Below are 22,476 nucleotides of genomic sequence, written 5' to 3' on the forward strand. Positions count from 1 at the left end.
TGCTCAACACGTGGGGCGTGAGGTCTCCACAGTACATCGATGTTGTCGCCAGTGGTCGGCGGAAGGTGCACGTGCCCGTCGACCTGGGACCGGACCGCAGCGACGCACGGATGCACGCCAAGACCGTAGGATCCTACGCAGTGCCGTAGGGGACCGCACCGCCACTTCCCAGCAAATTAGGGACACTGTTGCTCCTGGGGTATCGGCGAGGACCATTCGCAACCGTCTCCATGAAGCTGGGCTACGGTCCCGCACACCGTTAGGCCGTCTTCCGCTCACGCCCCAACATCGTGCAGCCCGCCTCCAGTGGTGTCGCGACAGGCGTGAATGGAGGGACGAATGGAGACGTGTCGTCTTCAGCGATGAGAGTCGCTTCTGCCTTGGTGCCAATGATGGTCGTATGCGTGTTTGGCGCCGTGCAGGTGAGCGCCACAATCAGGACTGCATACGACCGAGGCACACAGGGCCAACACCCGGCATCATGGTGTGGGGAGCGATCTCCTACACTGGCCGTACACCACTGGTGATCGTCGAGGGGACACTGAATAGTGCACGGTACATCCAAACCGTCATCGAACCCATCGTTCTACCATTCCTAGACCGGCAAGGGAACTTGCTGTTCCAACAGGACAATGCACGTCCGCATGTATCCCGTGCCACCCAACGTGCTCTAGAAGGTGTAAGTCAACTACCCTGGCCAGCAAGATCTCCGGATCTGTCCCCCATTGAGCATGTTTGGGACTGGATGAAGCGTCGTCTCACGCGGTCTGCACGTCCAGCACGAACGCTGGTCCAACTGAGGCGCCAGGTGGAAATGGCATGGCAAGCCATTCCACGGGACTACATCCAGCATCTCTATGATCGTCTCCATGGGAGAATAGCAGCCTGCATTGCTGCGAAAGGTGGATATACACTGTACTAGTGCCGACATTGTGCATGCTCTGTTGCCTGTGTCTATGTGCCTGTGGGTCTGTCAGTGTGATCATGTGATGTATCTGACCCCAGGAATGTGTCAATAAAGTTTCCCCTTTTTGGGACAATGAATTCACGGTGTTCTTATTTCAATTTCCAGGAGTGTATTTGTCAGTTTGCCAGGGCTAAGGCGTACTGGAAGAAACAGACGTTGGAGTTTTATTTTACCGCTCTCCGCCAGTTGTATAACGATTCCTCTGCACTGCCTGGCAATCTCCTTCGCATTAAACGTACCAAAGCCAAAATCACCGCCTTGGTTCGTGAGTCTCTGGCAGGAGCCCAAGTCAGGGCACGCGCTTCCGATGACACCTTTAACGAGTCAGCGTCCTTGTACCACGTCATACGGGAAGCTAAAAGAGGCAGACAAAAAATCATTACTCAACTGACAGATGACGAAGGTCGTGTTTATGATGAGCAAGGCGAGCTTAAGACTTTTATTCGGAATCATTTCCGGCAACTTTACTCACTGCCTGACACAGATGTAGAGGCGGGAGAGGAATTTTTGTCTAACATTACGGCATCGGTGGATCCGGACGACCACGCACAGCTTCTGGCCAACATAACTAACTTCGAAGTGAAGTCAATCCTTACGTCTGCGGCGAAAGGAAAAGCTGCAGGATCAGACGGTTTGCCGGTTGAATTTTATCTTCGGTATTGGGATGTTTTCGGCGACGAACTATCATGTATAATGAATTGTTAACGAATACTGCTCTTCCATCGCAGTTCACTGAGGGCATGATAGTCTTAGTCTCCAAACCGTCACAGGGGACTTCACTCAATAACTTACGACCAATCACCCTACTCAACGCAGATTTCAAAATCTTTGCTAGGATTCTGAATGCCAGACTTAAGCCAGTCCCTAGTAACGTGCTTGGTTCATACCACATGAACGTGGCTACTGGTCGATCAATGATCCCTGTGCGAATACCGAGATATTGCATATTTGACTTGGATTTGCAAGACCACGTTGGCAATAGTCTTTTTTGACTTCGACAAGGCATTTGATAGGACTAACCACGGATTTCTGTTCAGAACGCTGGAAAAACTAGGTTTCAACCAGCATTTCGTGCAGATAATAAGGAACTGTATCTGCAATACGACTTCCCGCGTGAAATTCAACGGCCAGTTAAGAGCCCCTGTGCCCATTCAACAAGGTTTGCGACAAGGTCGCCCGCTTTCTACGACTCTGTTCGCCATTGCTATCGAGCCACTACTGAAGACGTTTTGCGTCACCTTACCGGGTCTTCAAACGCTGAATACAAAGACCGTCTGTCATGCCTATGCGGACGATATCGCGTCCTTATCAACAACGACGAAGAGTTCGATACCGTGCGACGGCTTGTCCACCGGTATGCCAGCGCCTGCGGTGCACGCCTTAACGAACGGAAATCCAAAGTCTTGCATTTAGGTCCGCAAGCTCGCTTCGCGAACACCGTTTGGTTAGCGGCAACCAACCAGCTCAAGCACCTTGGTTTGATTCTCACTCCGAATCCACGGGAAATGGTGAGAGTGAATTGGGAACAGAAGCTCAACGTCCTTCGAGCTTTGATTCGAGAGCACAATATGCGGTCTTTAGACAGGATTCAGAGAGCACATTTCGTCAATTATTATGTTCTCAGCAAGATTTACCATGTTGCCGCTGTTCTCCCTATTCCTACTGATATTGCAAACAGAATTTTAGCCCTTGCAGGCTGGTACATTTGGCGAGGTAATATTTTTAAAGTCGCTTTCAAGGCTACCGCTTTACCTCGGTATAAAGGTAGTCTAGCCCTTAAAGATGTTGAATTACAGTGCTTAGCGATTTTTCTAGCTCGAACATCAAGGATCTTACGATGTAGTCAGACAGGTCTTACAGCACGTCTATTCCAGCAGTTACGACCACCGGATATGACGCCACCGATATATGTTGGACATATCCATCCCGACCTCGTTCATATTCGCCGATATTACGTGGAGTCCAGCTATGTGCATCAACACCTGCAACCATTCACTGCTGCAGCTGTCTACAGTGTCTTTACGAATCGGCAACAGAATAACTCTATAGAAATGAAGTATCCTGGCAAGAACTGGCGACAAATTTGGATGAATATCAGCACTACTCTTCTTCGTTCCCGAGTTCGTTCCTGCCGGCCGCGGTGGTCTCGCGGTTCTAGGCGCGCAGTCCGGAACCGTGCGAGTGCTACGGTCGCAGGTTCGAATCCTGCCTCGGGCATGGATGTGTGTGATGTCCTTAGATTAGTTAGGTTTACGTAGTTCTAGGTGACTAATGACCTCAGCAGTTGAGTCCCATTGTGCTCAGAGCCATTTGAACCATTTTTGAGTTCGTTCCGTGTGGTATGATGTTGTGAACGAGGTGATGCCCGCGGGGGAGAAATTGTCTAAGATCCACTTACGGCCTACACCGACTTGCGACACATGTGGCCATGTTCAAACATTGCAACACATATTATACTGCAGAGATCAGATGCAAATCTGGAATTGGACGAGAATGAAACTGGCTCTTATTAATAGAACGACACCATCCGCAATACAACTTGTAATATTATTGGTATTTCCGTCCTATGAAAGCTTTGAGTACCCTTTGAAAGACATTTGTTTTGTATAATTTACATAACTGTAAAGATGCGCATCTAGCGCGGACGCTAATACATCGATTGCGCAGTCAGAGACATTTTAACAGAAGCTGAACTGACGTTCCGCTTCGACCTAAATAAAAGATGACGGTAGAAAACTTTTGTAGGTCTTCAGATTTTAACGTGCCTCTGCTTGTTACGTGAAAACGTAAAGGAGGTCGACTTTAAGTAAAAAAAAGTGAGCGGTCTTGCTAGCGTGCAGACAACATTATTAATTAATAAAATTAAAGTAATTCATGTTCGAAACTGTAAATCAGCAAGTTATTGTTATCGGAGGTGTTGAACAGTGCAAGAATTGTCTTCAACGAAAGGAGAAAAGTAATGACTGTAATTTGTGACAAAAAAAACGTGAACCAAGGAGACAGCACAGGACAGGCTGAAATCTGATCGCACCATACTGTTAGAAAAGTAATTATGTAAGTTGTATTGTTTATAAATAAGCCCTAATTTTGCTAGTGAGAATTGTTTGAATATATTTAGTGTTTATCAGACTTCTTATTCTGTTCTTTTCCTTTATACTTTTTTATCCTCCATGGCATATTATTTTTATAAATGTCAAACAGCCTTTACTACAGCAGAGAATACTGCGGCATCCTGGTCGTAGACAGAAGGCCGCTCCTTGTCTTCTATACAATTCATAGCTGCCCCATTTACTAATGATTTCATTTGCAAATGCATTTTTTTTTTTACTGTTCATTGTGAAAGGTCCCTTAGGTAATTATTAAATTCATACTAATTACGTAAAGAAATCCGGGTTGTTCTTTTCCAAATAATAGAAGTCTTTGCGTAATCAGAAACTAGCCTCCTTCTGACAACGATCAGGAGCCGACCAGAGGACGGACGTCTTCGACCGCTTTCGTGTGTCCTGTGGCAAAGCTGTGCCAACTGGGAACACGGCATTCTAGTATGAAATACAGATTTAAATTGATAGAATTGAAATATATTTAACGTAAGAAAAATAATATTTTTTTTATCATACTAGATGTGGCGCCCGAACAGGGACCTGATAAAAAATTTTAATCTGTTCTGTTATTGTTTCATGACATCATCCAGTGGACATCGGGAAGCCGTAAAGGAAGTACTGAACAAAACCGTGGAAGTAAAAAAAAAAAAAATCGAGAAATAACAGCAGTGCGCAAAACGACTGATGTGAGTACGGTTTTCATTACGCATAAAATCTCGCGTCTTGTATAAAAAAAAACTGATTTCCGGAATTTCTTTCCTTACTGCTTCATTTTATCCTATCGCTGTTATTTCCTTGCAGAGTTGCTTATTTACGTAGTTAGAATTCGTTTCTGATCATCTCTTCATGCAAAGTTTATTTGTTAGCATTATTAGCATCTTCATTGTTGCTACGGTTAAGAACACAAGATGGATGCCATAATAGCTGGATTAAGTGTCTAGTAGGTGTTTGTCACTTATTTTCAAGTTAGGTGCCATCTTGTCTTCTACCCGGTATAGCTCTGCAATTGTCAACTACCGCGGTGTGACGTTTGAATATCAGCGCGCGCATCTGAGAGTTGACGATCGGCGTACCGCGAAATATTTCTTTGAGCAGTTACGTCACAAACTTGAAAATAAACATGGCAGATGACAAAGGAAAGCCGACAAACAGTCTGGATGACGGAGATGACACAGTTGTCAAGTCATACCCTCTATGTTCGCGAACGGGAACAGGCAGACCCGATTCGCGAATGGAGAGAACGGTAGACGATGATGGTGTGCGTGACGTATCGTCACAGCAATCATCGTCACAGCAAGCGGGAGAAAATTTGATGGTTGAAATGATGAGAATTTTTTTTTTCAAGAAAGAAAACAGGAGAAACTGGAAAGGGAAGCTTATAAATTACAAGAACAACGTGATAGAGAACAGGAGAAACGGGAAAGGGAAGCTTATAAATTACAAAAACAACGAGATAGACAAGAAAGGGAACAAAAAGAAAGGGAAAAGGAACGGGAGACAGAGCGAAAATGGTTTGACCTAAATACCATGATTGGTACAATGAAAGATAGGTTAGATAATATTGATGCCAACTTAGAGGCAAGAATAAGGACAGTCACGGTGGAATATATCTCGGAATTAAGTACTAAAGTTAATGAAAGGATAGAAGGTATTCTGCAGAAGGTAGATGCATGTGAGAGCACAGTAGGTAACGTGCACAAAGACATCAAAGTACAAATCGAAAGTTGCCAGGCAGTTACAACAGAAGTTTCAAAAAAGTCCGCTGAGGTCGGAGCTAAAGTAAACAAGCTTGCAGACAATGTCGTCACTCTGCAAGGCCAGGTCAATGACCTGACACAGGCGCTATCCGAAATAAACATTGAAAAGAGGGTGAATGATGCTCCAGCCAACGTACGTTCCACGATAGGAAAAGAATTTGTAGAATGCGTCGAGACTAAGGAACAGTACATAGAAAACAAGGTTCAACACGACTTAAAAGAAGCCGTTAAGTCAGCCACAGTTGAAGTTTTAGCTGCTCCAGGTACATCAGGAGATACGATTCTCACTGAATTAGGAGAGATTCGTAGAGTTTTTCACCGAGATCTTCACGAGTGGAAACGACACCTCACTGAGGAAATCGAGCAGTTGAAACAACAAGTCAATGATTTTCCTAATGACAATAGAAGTGAGCATTCACACTTGCTTTCTTCAGAGCATGAATACAATAATAATCCCGTGTCTCGTGTAGAATTCTCTCCACTTGTGCATGGACACAGCAGTAAGAATCCGTTAGTACGCAACCAGAATGATCAAGTAACTCTTGTCGAGCTAATGAAAGAAGAAAGCGTTCTCAAGCACCGCGTGTTCCAGCCTTTTCTGCCAGAGAAACGCAACATCCACCCAATGGTTTTTTTGAAGTCATTTAATGGCGTTTTTCCTGAGAGCTGGGATGACAAGCAACGTATGCGCTTTATAGTAGGTTACATTCAAGGAGAGGGTTCTGTCTGGGGAACAGAAGTAATTGACAGATGTAATAATTACGCTGACTTCGAAAAGCAATTTCTGAACAAATTCTGGAGTTCAGGCATACAACAACGCCTTATAAAGGAGGTATATAATGCTGAACCGTTTAATACGAGAAGTGCTGGTCTCCGTAGGTACTTCGAGAAATACCTGCGAAAAATACAATATTGGGACACGCCCATTTCCACGAAGGACGTAACTATGATCCTTAAGTCAAAGCTACCGGTATCAATCAGGGAGAAGTTAGTAAATGTCAGTGACGACGACACGGAGGCTTTTCTGTCAGTACTTGACAACCTTGACATGATTCAAGAAGACGTGCATGCTAGTGCGCGGAGTAATTGTAATCTTGGCCCGCACACTACACAGCCGCACGGTGTAGGCGCAGACTCAGGTATGTCATACCAACCCAACAACAGTAAAGGACACGACGATCCGTGCGATAATAACAACTACTATCGCCGTAACGGGAAGCAGAAACATAAATTCCAGGACCAAAACAGGTACCACCCCATATACCAGACAACACCACAGCAATACGGTAATTCACCAGTTAATTACAATGATCGCTATCACTACAATAACGATCGCCAAAATAATAATAATTTCAATGGAAAAGGACGTTGGATTAACACCAGCAGTCAACAGCAGTATGGTAACCAGCCTAGATTACAGCATTGTTCTTAAGGGAGAAATCCTCCAGATCCTTCCAAGCAATACAAACAACAGTATGCTCCAAACTTTAGGAATAGTCCTCCACCTTTTACTAACTATCAAAGTCAAAATCATGAACCTCAAAATTCTCGCATCTATTATGCCCGAGCAAACCCGCCAACACACACCATCTCGACTGAAATTCCGGCAAATAGCTCGCAACTTAGGTGGAATACGGAAGCAAACTTCGTACCGAGCGTACCGCCCGGTACTTCAAAAGTAATTGTGAGCGAAATTCAATCTAATGAACATGCGGAAAACTAAAAGCACACTTTGACCGGTTTCACACCTTCAGAACTAATCTCCAGGCAAAGGGAAAGCAATGAATGGACTGATCCTATCCCCAAGATAGAAGGTCCAGAAGTCAACCTAGATAATAAGTTAAGACAAGCCCTGATCTCTCTCACAACTCATGCCAATTTAAGAAAAAAGGCATTTGACAAGCATGTCAATAAAGTTCTGTCGTATCACCTGAACGAGCGTGTTCTTCTGAGAACACACTTCAAACCATCTCTCATCTTACGTAAAAATCGTAAGTGGCAACACCTATACGAAGGACCGTTTGTTATAGTCAGGAAGCCACATATTGGCTGTTACGTGTTGGCAGATCCAGTTAGTGGACGAATAAAAGGACTTTACCACCATGTAGACCTAAAGAAGTACCATGAAAAACATTAAAAAAATATCATTTATTATGTTAAGCTGCAACTTGAAACAAGAGTGTGATCTGTTTAGAAAGTATGTGAATCAACAGCATGTACATGTATTCTGCAGGTGACGTAATCATTTGAGTGAGGTGGACACAAAGTAATGATGGAGCTTGAAAGATATGAAGTGATTGAAGAAGGTACTCTACGGATTTGGAAAATAAGATTTGCTTTAGTTTTAAGGTAGTTTTAAGTTTCTTGAGCACGAGAAGACTGCAGTCGTTGAATTGAGTAAGGGATGTGCCAAAATGCCACCTGCTGCTTTAGTTTTAAGTTATGGCAAATCTCCTTTTTACCAAGTAGTAAAGGTTTTCTTTAAATCCCTCACTCAGACCAGAATGTCTGTATATGTGAAGTATTAACCTAAGTTAAGCTTTCAAAGGACTGATATTTTAAGTCGCTAGAACCATGTACGATGCAAAACTGATACATTGTAATCTGTAGATTACACCGAGTATAAGCAGCAACATATAGTTAATATACAAAGAAATGAATAGTGGTACTCACAACTGGAGAGCAACTTTAATTTATTTATTACTATGAGTCAACCAGTTAAGAAATTTGCATTTATAATAAGAATTAGGTCCTGTATTGGAGAAACTTAGAGAGACTATTCCTATGTCACGAGTATTATACAGAAACCTTCGATATTAATACACCTAGTTGAGGGCTGAGATAATCTTATATTCTTCTGCTATGTCCGCATGCCGTGATTTTGAGATATATATTTGAAGATGCTTTGGAAGCGGATTTGTGCGACATTTCAATACTGAAGTCAAGTTATGCCACGTGGATGACACTAAAAACGGTGGAGCCGAAGAATGAATTTGCTCAACTGATTATTTCACCTATTATTTATCTTCGTATCTTTCATTTCCTTGCACTATCCTATTGTAGTTTTCTTCTTTAGCATTCTTACCTTTCTACCCTACCCGGTGGGGAAGAAATTTGGAAATTGGTTCAAAAGACTTGACGTGTGTATGTTGTGTGTATTGACGTTCGTGGCTCGTTGGTTAATGCGTATCTGCAGTTACTTATCGAAACGTGATGTAAATCTGATTTGCTGTGAGCAAAAGCATCCTAGGAAATAGGAATAATTTTCCCGATTTCTGTTAGATGAAGTTTTGAACGTGAACTGTTCGGCACGCCAAAGTGGGTATATTTTACTGATTATTGATGTAACCGAGAAAAAAAAAGGCTGTTATAGAACAATAAGAAAAGGAAAAGAATCAGATTTAAAATATATATAAAATCTAACGTGCTTCAGAAGCACCATTCAGAAGAGCAAACACGTTTTTCGTTAGGTCTTGGACAGTAATAAAAAAAAACTATGTATATTTTGTAAATGATCCTTTCATGATAAGTAATTTTAGCATTACCTGTGCTACTCTGTGGTACAGAGACACCTATATGGACACGTATGGATTGCTGCGTGTGACTCAGTGACAAAATAATGGACACGTGTGTAAAATCGTAATTTGACACATGTATGGACACGAAAAACTAGTTATCTTTAGTGTGAATCAAAACTGTAATAAACTTATGGACACGTGTGATGTTCCGCGTGCGAAGTAGCATTACAAGTATTCTCACGTTGAAACGACGATACAGTGACTATCAGTCAAAGGATAGACAAGCTATTGTACTTACTGCAATAGGTGACAGTAGTCATTTTCATCGATGACTGCTCTTCGTTGCTGGTGCAGTCAATTTACCGTCCAGGTTGACCATGTCGCCTTGACGAGCTGCTCCAGTACCCACGATTCAACAGAATGCACAAGTTAAAAAAAAAAAAAGGGTTAGTAGCCACTGAACTACCTGCCTCGTGCAGGACGCGGACTGCCAACGCTGTCAAACCGCCAGTTCGTTACCACGTGACTGTGAAGCACTCTGGCAACGTTCAATGACTGCTCGCCGGCCCGCACTCAACAATAAGCATTCCTCTCCGTAACGGGCGAGAGCGTGCTCCAGATTTGAGATGAAAATGGACATAAAAATAATAAAACGTTGATAAACTACGCACGATTTTACTATATTTACATTAAAAGGACACTAATGATGACTTTTCCTTAACTATGAAACTTGCTACGGCAATATTGCTAAATATATTGCTTAAGAAAGACCTGTACAAGACGAAACGTGTTTTGCTAATATTTGCTAACGAAAGAATATAAAATCTAGACACAAAATATGAATAATATACAATGTATATGTACATAGTCTATGTAGTAATTTTTATTGTCTTATTCTTACTCTATATCCCCTTAGATTAAGATGCTAGTTAATGAGAAAGTCCTAATACAGATTTTTTTTCTATATTTTCATGTGCTGAAACATGAATTGGAATGAGATTAAGACAGCCACCAAACTGACTCATTCGTCATTGAACCAGTCATCAACTTTCCTGATTCCCGACATGACCCGATGGATCGTCGAGTCAAGAAATATCACTTCCCCTTCACATAGTGAAATTCCCAGTGTTTTCCACCAGAATGTGAAAAGGTGATCCCCAGTTGTAGTGCAGTGGAAAGTGAAAGGCGATGAAAGAATTCCCCTGTGAAAATCACCCGAGTTCATGGGAAATACTCCCAACTACAAAGTGAAGAGTGACGTCGCTACGAGAAAGACTGATAAATTTTCATGTTCTGTTCAAAATTGGTGGAAATGCACCAATACTGTAATCGAATTTTTTTTCTTCTTGTCAATATTTATGTATATATGTATCTGTATGTGTATTTAATTTCTACTTGTATCTATGTTAGTATTTCAATGTTTCAATTGACTGAATGAGAGTAATTCTTGAGAACACGCAAAAAAGGAATCCTTGAACACTTATGATGGCATCATGCCACAACCAAGTTTGTTAATGATCAAGCAACTGTGAGTAGCTTTGACGACTTAGTATGAAACGTATATAATTCTATGTGCCTTATGTTATGTTTGTTTTGCTCCTACAAGGAGAGATCCTTAAATACTTCATTCACTAAGTACGTGAATCCAATAATATTACGACTGCGCGTGAGTCGTAACGATCTTTCAGACTCATTACTCCTCACGCGGGAAGCGATGTAATATTATTGGTATTTCCGTCCTATGAAAGCTTTGAGTACCCTTTGAAAGACATTTGTTTTGTATAATTTACATAACTGTAAAGATGCGCATCTAGCGCGGACGCTAATACATCGATTGCGCAGTCAGAGACATTTTAACAGAAGCTGAACTGACGTTCCGCTTCGATCTAAATAAAAGATGACGGTAGAAAACTTTTGTAGGTCTTCAGATTTTAATGTGCTTCTGCTTGTTATGTGAAAACGTAAAGGAGGTCGACTTTAAGTAAAAAAAGTGAGCGGTCTTGCTAGCGTGCAGACAACATTATTAATTAATAAAATTAAAGTAATTCATGTTCGAAACTGTAAATCAGCAAGTTATTGTTATCGGAGGTGTTGAACAGTGCAAGAATTGTCTTCAACGAAAGGAGAAAAGTAATGACTGTAATTTGTGACAAAAAAAAACGTGAACCAAGGAGACAGCACAGGACAGGCTGAAATCTGATCGCACCATACTGTTAGAAAAGTAATTATGTAAGTTGTATTGTTTATAAATAAACCCTAATTTTGCTAGTGAGAATTGTTTGAATATATTTAGTGTTTATCAGACTTATTATTCTGTTCTTTTCCTTTATACTTTTTTATCCTCCATGGCATATTATTTTTATAAATGTCAAACAGCCTTTACTACAGCAGAGAATACTGCGGCATCCTGGTCGTAGACAGAAGGCCGCTCCTTGTCTTCTATACAATTCATAGCTGCCCCATTTACTAATGATTTCATTTGCAAATGCATTTTTTTTACTGTTCATTGTGAAAGGTCCCTTAGGTAATTATTAAATTCATACTAATTACGTAAAGAAATCCGGGTTGTTCTTTTCCAAATAATAGAAGTCTTTGCGTAATCAGAAACTAGCCTCCTTCTGACAACGATCAGGAGCCGACCAGAGGACGGACGTCTTCGACCGCTTTCGTGTGTCCTGTAGCGAAGCTGTGCCAACTGGGAACACGGCATTCTAGTATGAAATACAGATTTAAATTGATAGAATTGAAATATATTTAACGTAAGAAAAATATTTTTTTTTATCATACTAGAAACTGCAAGATATATTCCACCCTGACTGGCAATTATTTCCGAAATCTAAAAATAATAGCTATACCTGGTTAATTGGACAGTACCTATATTATATGCTGACGACTAAAACGCCTACACTTTCTGATTTTCATATGTATCTTATTGCCGAATATTACGCGATCAAACGATTACGAAAGTATAAAGAAAAATTTCAGAATTTTCTCACCGTTGCTTTGAATGATGGGAAGCTTTAAGTATGCGAACCAATGGGTACGATCATTGCTTTTTTATTTCTTTCTTCTATTATCAGGGTATCTATTTGTCAGTTCTCAGGACTCCACTGCTTCATAGGTGGTACAATGTGTGCACCTAAGGTCAAAGAGAAGCAGCATACAATAGGATGCCAAACTTGTGGAGCGAGTATTTATTTCTGTTTTTTTACGTTACCCAGAAGACAAGTATAGTTTAATTTGACGAAGTTTAACACAAACGAGGCAGTATTTCTTTCTAGATACCCATCTTTCCTCTATACGGAACTTTATTTTTCTATTTATTATTTACGGTGCTGAAAGAGAAACCTCTGATTTTGTTGTTTTTGTCTCCACCAACTCAAGGAACATACAATAGTACCCAGTTACTTTTAGTCAATAACTGTAAGAAAATAGCACGGCGGTAATCTCGGCGAACATCCTCTCAACGCTAAGGGATGACAACTTAGAATCATACCTTCAGGAAACTGAAACGTCGACGAATGCAGAACGACACGGAAACATTCATACCATTACTAAGTGAAGACGAGCTTGAGAGGTAGTGATCCTGAGATACACCACCACAAAAATAAAAGAAAATAAAAAAAATCCACTAACAAAGCGCAGACGCTAGCCGAAGAAGGCACGCAACGGTGAACGTATTAAAAAAAAAAAAAGAAAAAAAAGATACGGTGTCGGACTTCGGAGCCGAAGATTACAGGTTCGATTCAAAAAAAAAAAAAAAATGGTAGAGCGTTCACTTTGCATGTGAAAGGTCCCGGGTTCAATCCCCGGCGCCTCCATATTTTGTGGTCAGTGCGTGCACATTCCCATTCTTTACGTGCAGTCGTCTGCTACTGGTGTTGCTAGTTGTGACTGCTGATGATAGATGCCGTAGCAATCAATTCATGGAGTGAGTTCTACGTTTTGCGATTGTCTGCCTCTGACAAGCAAGCAGAGGTAACATAGGCGCGAACACAGGAAGCTTGCAGCCCCTCGCTGCCTGCAGACACGGAGCAGCCACATTAGGAGGGCGGCCTTAGCCGTAGGCGAAATGTGCTCATTCGCTTGGGCGCGACGTGAAGCTCTAAATAAGGCTGTCACTAGCGTCAAGCATCGAAACTACTTGGAACTCCTGTGTATATGAACGTGTCCGCGCCTTTGTACTCGGGCCCCTTCACCCCTACAAACCAACCAACCAACCAACCAACCAACCATTGTGTCCGTGCTCATCAGAGTAGCAAAGAATGGTGATCAGCGCAGTTTGGTTCTGCTTGGGAGCGTAGCTCAGTTGGTAGAGCGTTCGCTTTGCATGTGACAGGTCCCGGGTTCAAGCCCCGGCTCCTCCGTGTTTTGTGGTCATTGCGTGATAAGTGTTGGTCGTGGAGAGCCTAAAGGCACGCAATATGTTGCAAAGCCAGCGTCACAGACTCGTATGATGTATACTGACGTAAGGAGAGCAAGACGTAAATGTGAGCACAGCTGTTCTCGAGGTGCCATCGAGTGCAAATCTGTCTTATGTATTACGGCCTAACCGCAATGAAGTCTAGAGAGTGGACAAGTTGTTCATCTTACTAAGAGCGGTGGCCGATCGCTATTTTCGACGTTGTGCGTGCCACTTTGATTGTGGCCAACTAAGATTCGATACAGAATGCAAGAAACCTGAAAGACTCCCTCACGGAAACATTGAGAGTAGTGTTTGTCTGCGTAATAATGGGAGTGAAAGGGTCTGTGTCATTGATACGGCTGTATGTCGCACCATTGCACATCGGGGGGCGTAGCTCAGATGGTAGAGCGCTCGCTTAGCATGCGAGAGGTACTGGGATCGATACCCAGCGCCCCAAGAATTCTTAACACACGAACGTGCGCACACTCCCATCCAAGTGGCATAATTCACCGCCAGCAAATGTGTCAAGGCCGATACGAGCGAACGATTAGCAGCCACAATTGGCATGCGTACTGTTATGCGCAGGAAGCACCCTCCTCCTACCACTACACTTAATGTAGAAACAGAACGAAGCGTTTCCATAAGATTCTCAAACCTATGTCGGAAAGATCTGCCTTGCGCAGAGTTCACAAAAATCCCACTGCACATTCCCATTCTTTACGTGCAGTCGGCTGCTACTCGTGTTGCTAGTTGTGACTGCTGATGACAGATGCCGTAGCAATCAATTCATGGAGTGAGTTGTATGTTTCGCGATTGTCTGCCTCTGACAAGCAAGCAGAGGTGGCATAGGCGCGAACACAGGAAGCTTGCAGCCCCTCGCTGCCTGCAGACACGGAGCGGCCACATTAGGAGGGCGGCCTAAGCCGTAGGCGAAATGTGCTCATTCGCTTAGGCGCGATGTCCAGTTGTAATTAAGGATGTCTCTAGCGTGAGCGTTGTGTAAAGTCGGATTTGTAGTCGTAATGCCAGAACATGAAGCTACTTGGAATTCTTGTGTGTACGAACGTGTGCGTGTCTTTGGTCCCTTGAACCCCTAAAAACCAACCAGCCAACGTGTCCGTGCATATCAGAGTAGCGCGTTACCACTATTTACTGCCCACGCACGCCAGGTATATCCCACGTGGGTGGTGCAATAGGTCTACGTGAAGTTGGCTGTAGTTACAGATTCGGATACTGGTGCACAGGTCTATGGTTTATGCACATTGTGTAATTTGGACTTGATTGTGTGTCTTTTCTGAAGGAGTTCATGTCTATCTGGACATCAAATGTTCGTCTTCACAGTGAGTACCAATGTATCCTTTCCATAATAATATTTGTATTCTGACCTAGAATTTCAGATATTTAAATATATTAAAAATTTGGATTAATACTTGTAATAGTGCTGTTCACTTTTCTTTCCAGATATCTTCATTTTCCTTGGATTATTTTATACCAGCCCCTTTCCCCAGTACACAGTCAAGGAGAATATCTAGTAGTATATGTTGTGGCACACACAATGGCCACTGAATAGTCACGAAATATGCCACAAACTTCTGTTAACCTAGTGCTTTAGTTACAAAAAGTAAACAGACAACTGTTGTTCTGGTAAATGTAAAATTCCTAAACCCATGCTGGGCATATTTCTCCTATAAAATTAACTATTGGCTTTAGTTACATTTTGTTATTTTAGATAATGTCAGTGTAATAGTTACTGGTCTGTAATTCCCCGTCTCTTCCTCCCTCAGTAGATTGTCTTTAATCTGTGTTTTACTTTTACTGAGTCAGATAATGGATAAACATTGTCTTGTGAGGAATACTTTGTGTGCATTTTGTGACAGTAGACATTTACATAATTAATTGGTTATAATGTTATTTTAAGATGTTACTGGTTTACTGAGAGTCCACAATTTTCTTCACATTGTCCTTATGGCTATGTTCCCATTGTTCCTTGTGTCTACTCTTTCTTTGTGGGACTTTTTTTGGTTTCTTTGAACACTTTATTGGATGATCTCTTCTTGTCCCTATAGGTATCACAGTTTACTTGTGTGTTTCATCCGACAAGTGTTAACTGTAGTTTTCAGTTATTCCCTCTTCCTTATTATGTGTGTTGTGTTCTAGTGTGTGCTTTACTTACCATTTTTATTTCTGCTTACAACTGGACATGCAAGATTTATGTTGCAGGCCAATGTTCTGCAAACTGATCATCATCCTCTGTTTCCTATTAAATAATCTTTGTAGTTTGCGTAGGCTTGCTGGCTTTGTCGCAATTCATTAAAGCTGTTGTGTGGCCTTTCTGTCTTGTCTGGTACTTCAATAAATACCCCATGACGATCTGCAGTGGCTCTATTTAAGACCTGTAACTCGGCTGTAAAATGGTAAAATGATAATTACATGATCTGTGTCTCTGTAATTTCACTGCACTTTGTAGGGGTCGACAGAAGCGTCCGATCCCACGCGTCGGCTTTGACCCGTGACGTAAGGGTGTTGTCGTGTGTGAAGTCAAGACGGCGCGGAGTTTGGTTTGAGTGTGGCTGTCTCCAGTTCTGTTTTATCTTATTTTATTTACTTTTCTGGTCTGTTCGTTCTATCTCGTCAGATTTTTTTTAAAATTTAAAAACACTTATTACTTATTTTAATTATCTGTTTCCTCGAGTTTCTGTTTTAGTTTATTATATTTATCTTTCTGATCTGTTCGTTCTATCCCGTGAGATTTTTTTTTTAAAGGCAAAAAACACTAATCAGCTACTGAAGCTTCTCTATCTTCTATGGGTTGCAGGGGTTACGACCCCTGGGGAGGTGGGTGGGTATTCATGCATGGCTGTCTTCACTTACACGTTGTAGCTACGCAAGGCGTCTACATTTGTTTATATTTAGTTTGCCCCCCACCCAAAACACCCCATTTCCCGCGCTTGTCCCGTTAGTGTCATTAGGCTTCTTGTGGAAAGTGTGTGTGTTTGTTTTTGTTTCCGCCATATTTGTGACGTCATGGGTCAAAGCAGACGGGTGGGATCAGACGCTTCCGTATTTCCCTTTGTAGGGCTGTTTCAGTATAACAGTCGTCTTTCAATGAGTTCATGTTTAGATCACCTGCTGCCATTATGCAAGAGAATTCACTGACAGTCCTATGTGAGAACAGTTCTAGCTCATTCAGAAACCCATTTACCTGACTGTTTGGTGATGTGTATAGCCCTGACATCAAACACTTTTATCATTTCAGCATTGTCAGTATTGCTGCTAATTCAAATTACATTTCTTTCACTTGTCCACTGACCACGGAATGCATGTGCTGCAGCTCCTCCACACTTCTATTCATGCCTACACAAATCAGCCATCTTTTTTATAGTTCTGTTTGTTAGAAAATAATATTAATGTACTATAATAGTGAAATTTGTTAGTTCTGCTGCTACTGCTGCTTTTGTTTCATCTATTTCACTCCATGCATACTGTATACTGTAGTGTAAAACATCAACAGTAGAACATTTATTTCTATCTGTATTTTGGTTGCCCCCACCCCTCCTGAGGCTGGTGCAGAAAACCTAGTCATTGAGATTTTTGTGGTTCTTGGATCTTTCTTCTCCTTCCCCAATTTCCTGTCATGTGCTCTGTGGATGACAGTGCTTTTTCTGGTGGGATCAGTGATGCCTTCTTCTGCAGGACCAATGATGATTCTCCTTCATTTTCCTAAGTCAGTGATGGTTGTCGTGGGGATATTGATTACCGTTTCTTTCATTGTTGACAGTGGGATTGGTATCTGTTTCTTTTCTTGGACAGCTTATACTATCTGGCATTTCTTTACACAGTATGGTTTTTTAAATCATTCCTGTGCAGGACGTGTTCCATGGAATGTTCCTTTTCTGAGCTTGTAGCTCCAGGAAAAAACATAGCTACGTATATTCTTGAACTTTCTGTTTGTACTTTCAGTCTTTATATACACGCCAGGCTTCATTTAGACCATGCCTCTGTGGAATGCTTACAAGAAAAAACACTTGCTGCATGTGGGATTCTTTCTGAAATTCCTTTTAGAACCCTGTTTGCATTGTCGTTTGGATTTTTATAGACACCTTTTTCTCTGCCATTAATGATCACTGAATCTTTTTCATCCCTGTCTCTCATGTTTTAGTGCTTCCTGTAGAACACCAAGCTTGTTAATGCCAATTACTTTATTTGATTTTCAATGTAGCCATAACACTTGCTAAACTTCTTACATAGATATCTGAAAATATTTAATTTTGTCCCTTCTTATTCATATTTGGTGACACATGGTATTTTGCTGATACATGGTATTTTCTTATATCTTCAAAACACACATTTTCTTGATTGTGTGCTTATCATGGTTCATAGGCCTACTGGGCAACTCGCCATGTAAAATATAGAGTAACGTGTCATTCTTGGTACCTCTGTGCTGATGTGGAAATCCAAGTGGTGTTAATAAGGTAAATAATTTGTGTACCTTTTTCTGTTCACCTTCATTGTTCACATCTTTATCCTATTATGTATAACTAACAAGCCTCAATTGAAATACATAGCTAATTTTCATTATTAACTGGACTGAGTATTTTCTTGTGACATGGCTTCACTGCTGTTTAAAAGTGTCAGTATCCACTTCTAATAACCCTACCACAACAAAGGTCAAAAATTAATTATCATTGTAGTGTTGCTCACACTGCTAAATACTGTATTTTTGGTCAACAACAAAGTTATATTACGTGGCAGGTATTATTAGATCACAGTTAATAAAGTCATTTCTTGAAATAATGGATTAACTAGGCATTCATCTTTTAGTGTTTCCCACACTGGCCTCATTGTGAACTCATGGCTCAATCATCAAAAATCTAGGTAGTGATGATTTCAAGCTCAGATGCAAAGAGGCCTAGGTGTTATTCTGTGATATTCAAAAGTTTTATAGATGCGTTTCATAAACCATTCTTGAAGATTAAACTTTTGCAAGTTAGGACAACGGTGATGTAAAAAAGTAATCAGCACTCCAAATATAAGTTAAACTTCTTTTTTATAACTTTTGTTGCAATATCATGTAACTCATTCCAAAACATCACTTCACAATATAAAACATACTTGAAAATATCTTCCTCACTGTTAAAGATCACATTTCATAAACTGACTACAATTTGTCTTTTTAACATGATGATCAAAGCTTGACTCTCTAACAACCACTTACGCGCCCAAAAATCAGAGTTACAAGTACATCAGTGATCATAGTGAGAAAAGAAAGAATACATAAGAATAATATCATTGCAATATATACATATCAATGTATCGAAGTACCTCTACATTAATGAAATCAAATCTGAATGTTGCCACAGAAATATGTTAACTATTTTACAGAAACACAGTAGAAAATTGCTGGTATCAAGAGGTTGAGGTGAGGTGCCATAATGGTTACATAATTCAAGTACCATTACACACTGAAGTCCCATAAAAAAGTGTTCTGTGAACACTGTAATACATTGTTCGTCGTCATTCCAGGTCTATACACTGAACTGCAACATTGTTCTTGATCTCTCCTTTTAGTCAGATGATGCCATGAATTGTCCTCCTCAACTAGATTCAGTACCACCTCACTAGTTTTTAAATGTATTCATAAAACTTTCACCATTCTCTAGTAACATTGATCCAAAAGCTATTTCTTACACATTCATAAAGTTAATGAGATTTCAGACACTGTAAATGGTTTTTCATTTTTCTAACTGAATACTTGCATAACAAGAAGGAATATGTATTTATGGTACTATATAGATGCTGCCAGTAGCTGTTCTAGGTGTGATGGATCACTTACTGCTGCTTTCATTCTACCACCTACAGTAATAAAGTGAAAGAGTTGAAATGATCTTTTAGAGAGTTGCTGTGTAAAGTGATCAGTATATTGTGGCTATATTACTCTGCAGAACCTCCAGAAATGCTGTGACCAGCCTCTGCCGGTGTACACCTGCTCCTGAAAGTCATTGACTGCCAACCATGTGAAAGGCTATTAATTGACCCAAATGCCTGGTTTCACGTTGAGCTTGCTCTTGTAGCAGTAGTGACACTGTGATCAGTCACTTGAATCAGTAATCTTTCAGATTATCAGTGTGTTCTGTTCCTCTAAATCAGCTCTGTTTATTGAAATGCCATGGCCAAATTAACTTGGTAATCAGAAACTACATGTGGGGTTCAGTGTGTAATAGTACTGTGCAAGCTCACTAATTTCTTCTTTTTTGTGGTTGTGGTGACAGACCAATCCATAGTTCAGGTCCAGGTATTGATAAGTTTGAAAGGTGAAAAAATTGTTGCACAGCCAACAAATCTGATATGGAAGTAATGATTGTGTTTATAAATTGCAAATTGGTTTGTAACATAGCTTGATGTCTACATTTACGCCATATCCAATGCACTGTTCCTTATAAAAACTGAAACTGTCAGGTGAATTGAGAAAAACTGTATGGAGTAGAAGAGTAGTTCCCGAGAAGTATTTTGGTGGATGTACATACGTCATGCATAAACTCAAGGAGGGGTTGGCAATCACTTTCAACCCCTTGTAGGAAGAAATTGCAATTTATTTAAGGGCAATTTGGTAAGAACATGAAATTTAGTATAACATGGTTCATACCCTCTGCAACAACTGAAATTTTAGGTACTGTAATACTAGGTCCATTTTTTTTTGCTTTTGCTGTTTCTGCTACAAATGCACAGACAGATGAATGCATTGGTGCAATAACCATATAAGTTACATTTTTCATACTTCCAAGTAAAACACTAATTTCTGAAATAGAAGAACTTCATTAACTGGTGTTGTCTTTATCCAACCTTATTTACACTACCAACACAATTATAATTCCCTACCATATAATCAAAGAATTATCATATTTTTTGAATTGAAGAAATTGGACTAGTATCGCTTTTGCACCAAAAAGTTCTTTTTAATGTTCAAAAATTAAAGTAACTAAAACAAACAACTATTGGTACTTGTAAGCTTACTGAATATTATGAGCAGTATGTGACTTAACAAGAACTGCTGCCCTAGTGAATCATGAGTATGTAAGGTACACAAGTTCATTATGCTTCTCTTTCTGACAAACTGTAAGTGGCATCTGTAACTGTTCTGTCACAGATGATCTAGTCATATAATCCATGTCCGATGCTGGCAATTTCCAGCCTCATGATATGTTTCTGTTTGTTAGATTTAACTAGCAGAGGCACTTCCTAAACTTCCTTCTCAGGCATTTCAATGTAGCTGAGGCTTCCTGAATGATGAAATCATGATTGACAGGTTGTCATAATGACACACTACAGCATATTACATGCTTATTTGCAATGGAGTACTTACAGGCCCTTTATTCTGGAGAAGTAAACTTCTTGTTATCAGCCACCTTAGTGGTAACCTGATAGAGCAGTTTTGAGGGAGACGAGAAGTGTAAAACTACATCTTGTATAACATCAACCACAGTGAACTCCTTGGATGTATTTCACAAGCCATAATGGCTACCGTTTGTTGCAGTGACAGTGCAAGCTATTGACATATCTGATTCTTGCCCCAAAGACCCAGTGTCGAAAACTCCATTCCCTGTGCTACTCTGAATTGGTTACATGGAGAGGTCTCAATCTAGCATCTTGTGATGGAGCAATTTTCCAACAATGTAGTGGTACTAAAATCGTATTTTCGGCGAAAACTGCACATTCCTGGCTAATGCACCAATGCCTTCATGAAAAGGGGAAACAATCAAATTTCAGAGGCAAGTGCTACTAAGGTCTGAATACATTACGTTTATCACAGGTTGCAAAGATAAATACCAAGAAACAGTTTGAAAGAACTTTTAGATAATGTAAGCAAATTGTAATTAAAAGGCATGGTATGGTACTCAAATATTAATTTATACAGTCATAATTTGCTAAATGCTAGTTATTAAGCGTATTATACTACTTCAACTCTTGCAATACAAATTTGACTTGATCTATAAAATGTATGTTGTGTACGGATCCAATGAAAATAAATAAAGAAAGAAAGAAAGAAAATAAGCTACTGCATCTGCCAAGAGAAGAAATATTCCCGAAAGCAGCATTGGTATCTTTGTCTGTCTGAGTAAATCATTTTGATGAGAGGATCCAGTTCTATTGTAATCAAGAAGCTAGGTGCAGCTGTGAGAACACACTCCTTCTGATAGGAGACAATGTAGCCAATGTGGATGGCTCATTATTGCTGTGACCAATAAATATTGAGTCTTTTGAAACTGATACTGATGATGATTACACGTTGATCAAATGATTAGCAAGCATGAACTTCATAAACAAAAATGTACCTGTGGTGAATACTGAAAGAACTTTCACAAAGACAGTTGTTAACATTTTAGGTAACTGGCCCAGGTAGAGGCTAGGAGGGTTTCAAAGACACAGGAGATGTTGCAGGAAGAGTTCCCACGTGTGCAATTCAGAAAAGCTGGTATTGGTGGGTAAAATCCACTTAGCAGAGACTGTGAAGCAGTCCTTGAAATGAAGGAGGTTGTGTTCACAGCATGCTCACAACTGGGTGGTCCAGCTGTTTTTTGGCCATAGTTTGTTGGTGACCATTCATGCAGACAGCTTGTTGCTTGTCATGTCACCATAGAATATCCTTACCCTCCTATCCCCTTTCCTGTTCCCACTACAGCACTAATCAGCACTCTTCCACAAGTGCACACTGTGGTGTCACCGCCAGACA

General features: G+C 40.7%; 2 non-coding genes across 2 annotated transcripts; both read left to right on the forward strand.

Annotated features, from left to right (window-relative positions):
- The first annotated feature begins 13,637 nt into the window (after positions 1 to 13,637).
- Positions 13,638 to 13,710, forward strand: Trnaa-ugc (transfer RNA alanine (anticodon UGC)). Its single transcript has one exon. It is a non-coding gene; the product is annotated as a tRNA-Ala (tRNA).
- A 422-nt stretch (positions 13,711 to 14,132) lies between these two features.
- Positions 14,133 to 14,205, forward strand: Trnaa-agc (transfer RNA alanine (anticodon AGC)). The gene has a single exon. It is a non-coding gene; the product is annotated as a tRNA-Ala (tRNA).
- The last annotated feature ends 8,271 nt before the right edge of the window (positions 14,206 to 22,476 follow it).

Source organism: Schistocerca cancellata, chromosome 10, assembly GCF_023864275.1.
Source record: "Schistocerca cancellata isolate TAMUIC-IGC-003103 chromosome 10, iqSchCanc2.1, whole genome shotgun sequence".
In the NCBI taxonomy this organism is placed as follows: Eukaryota; Metazoa; Arthropoda; class Insecta; order Orthoptera; family Acrididae; genus Schistocerca; species Schistocerca cancellata.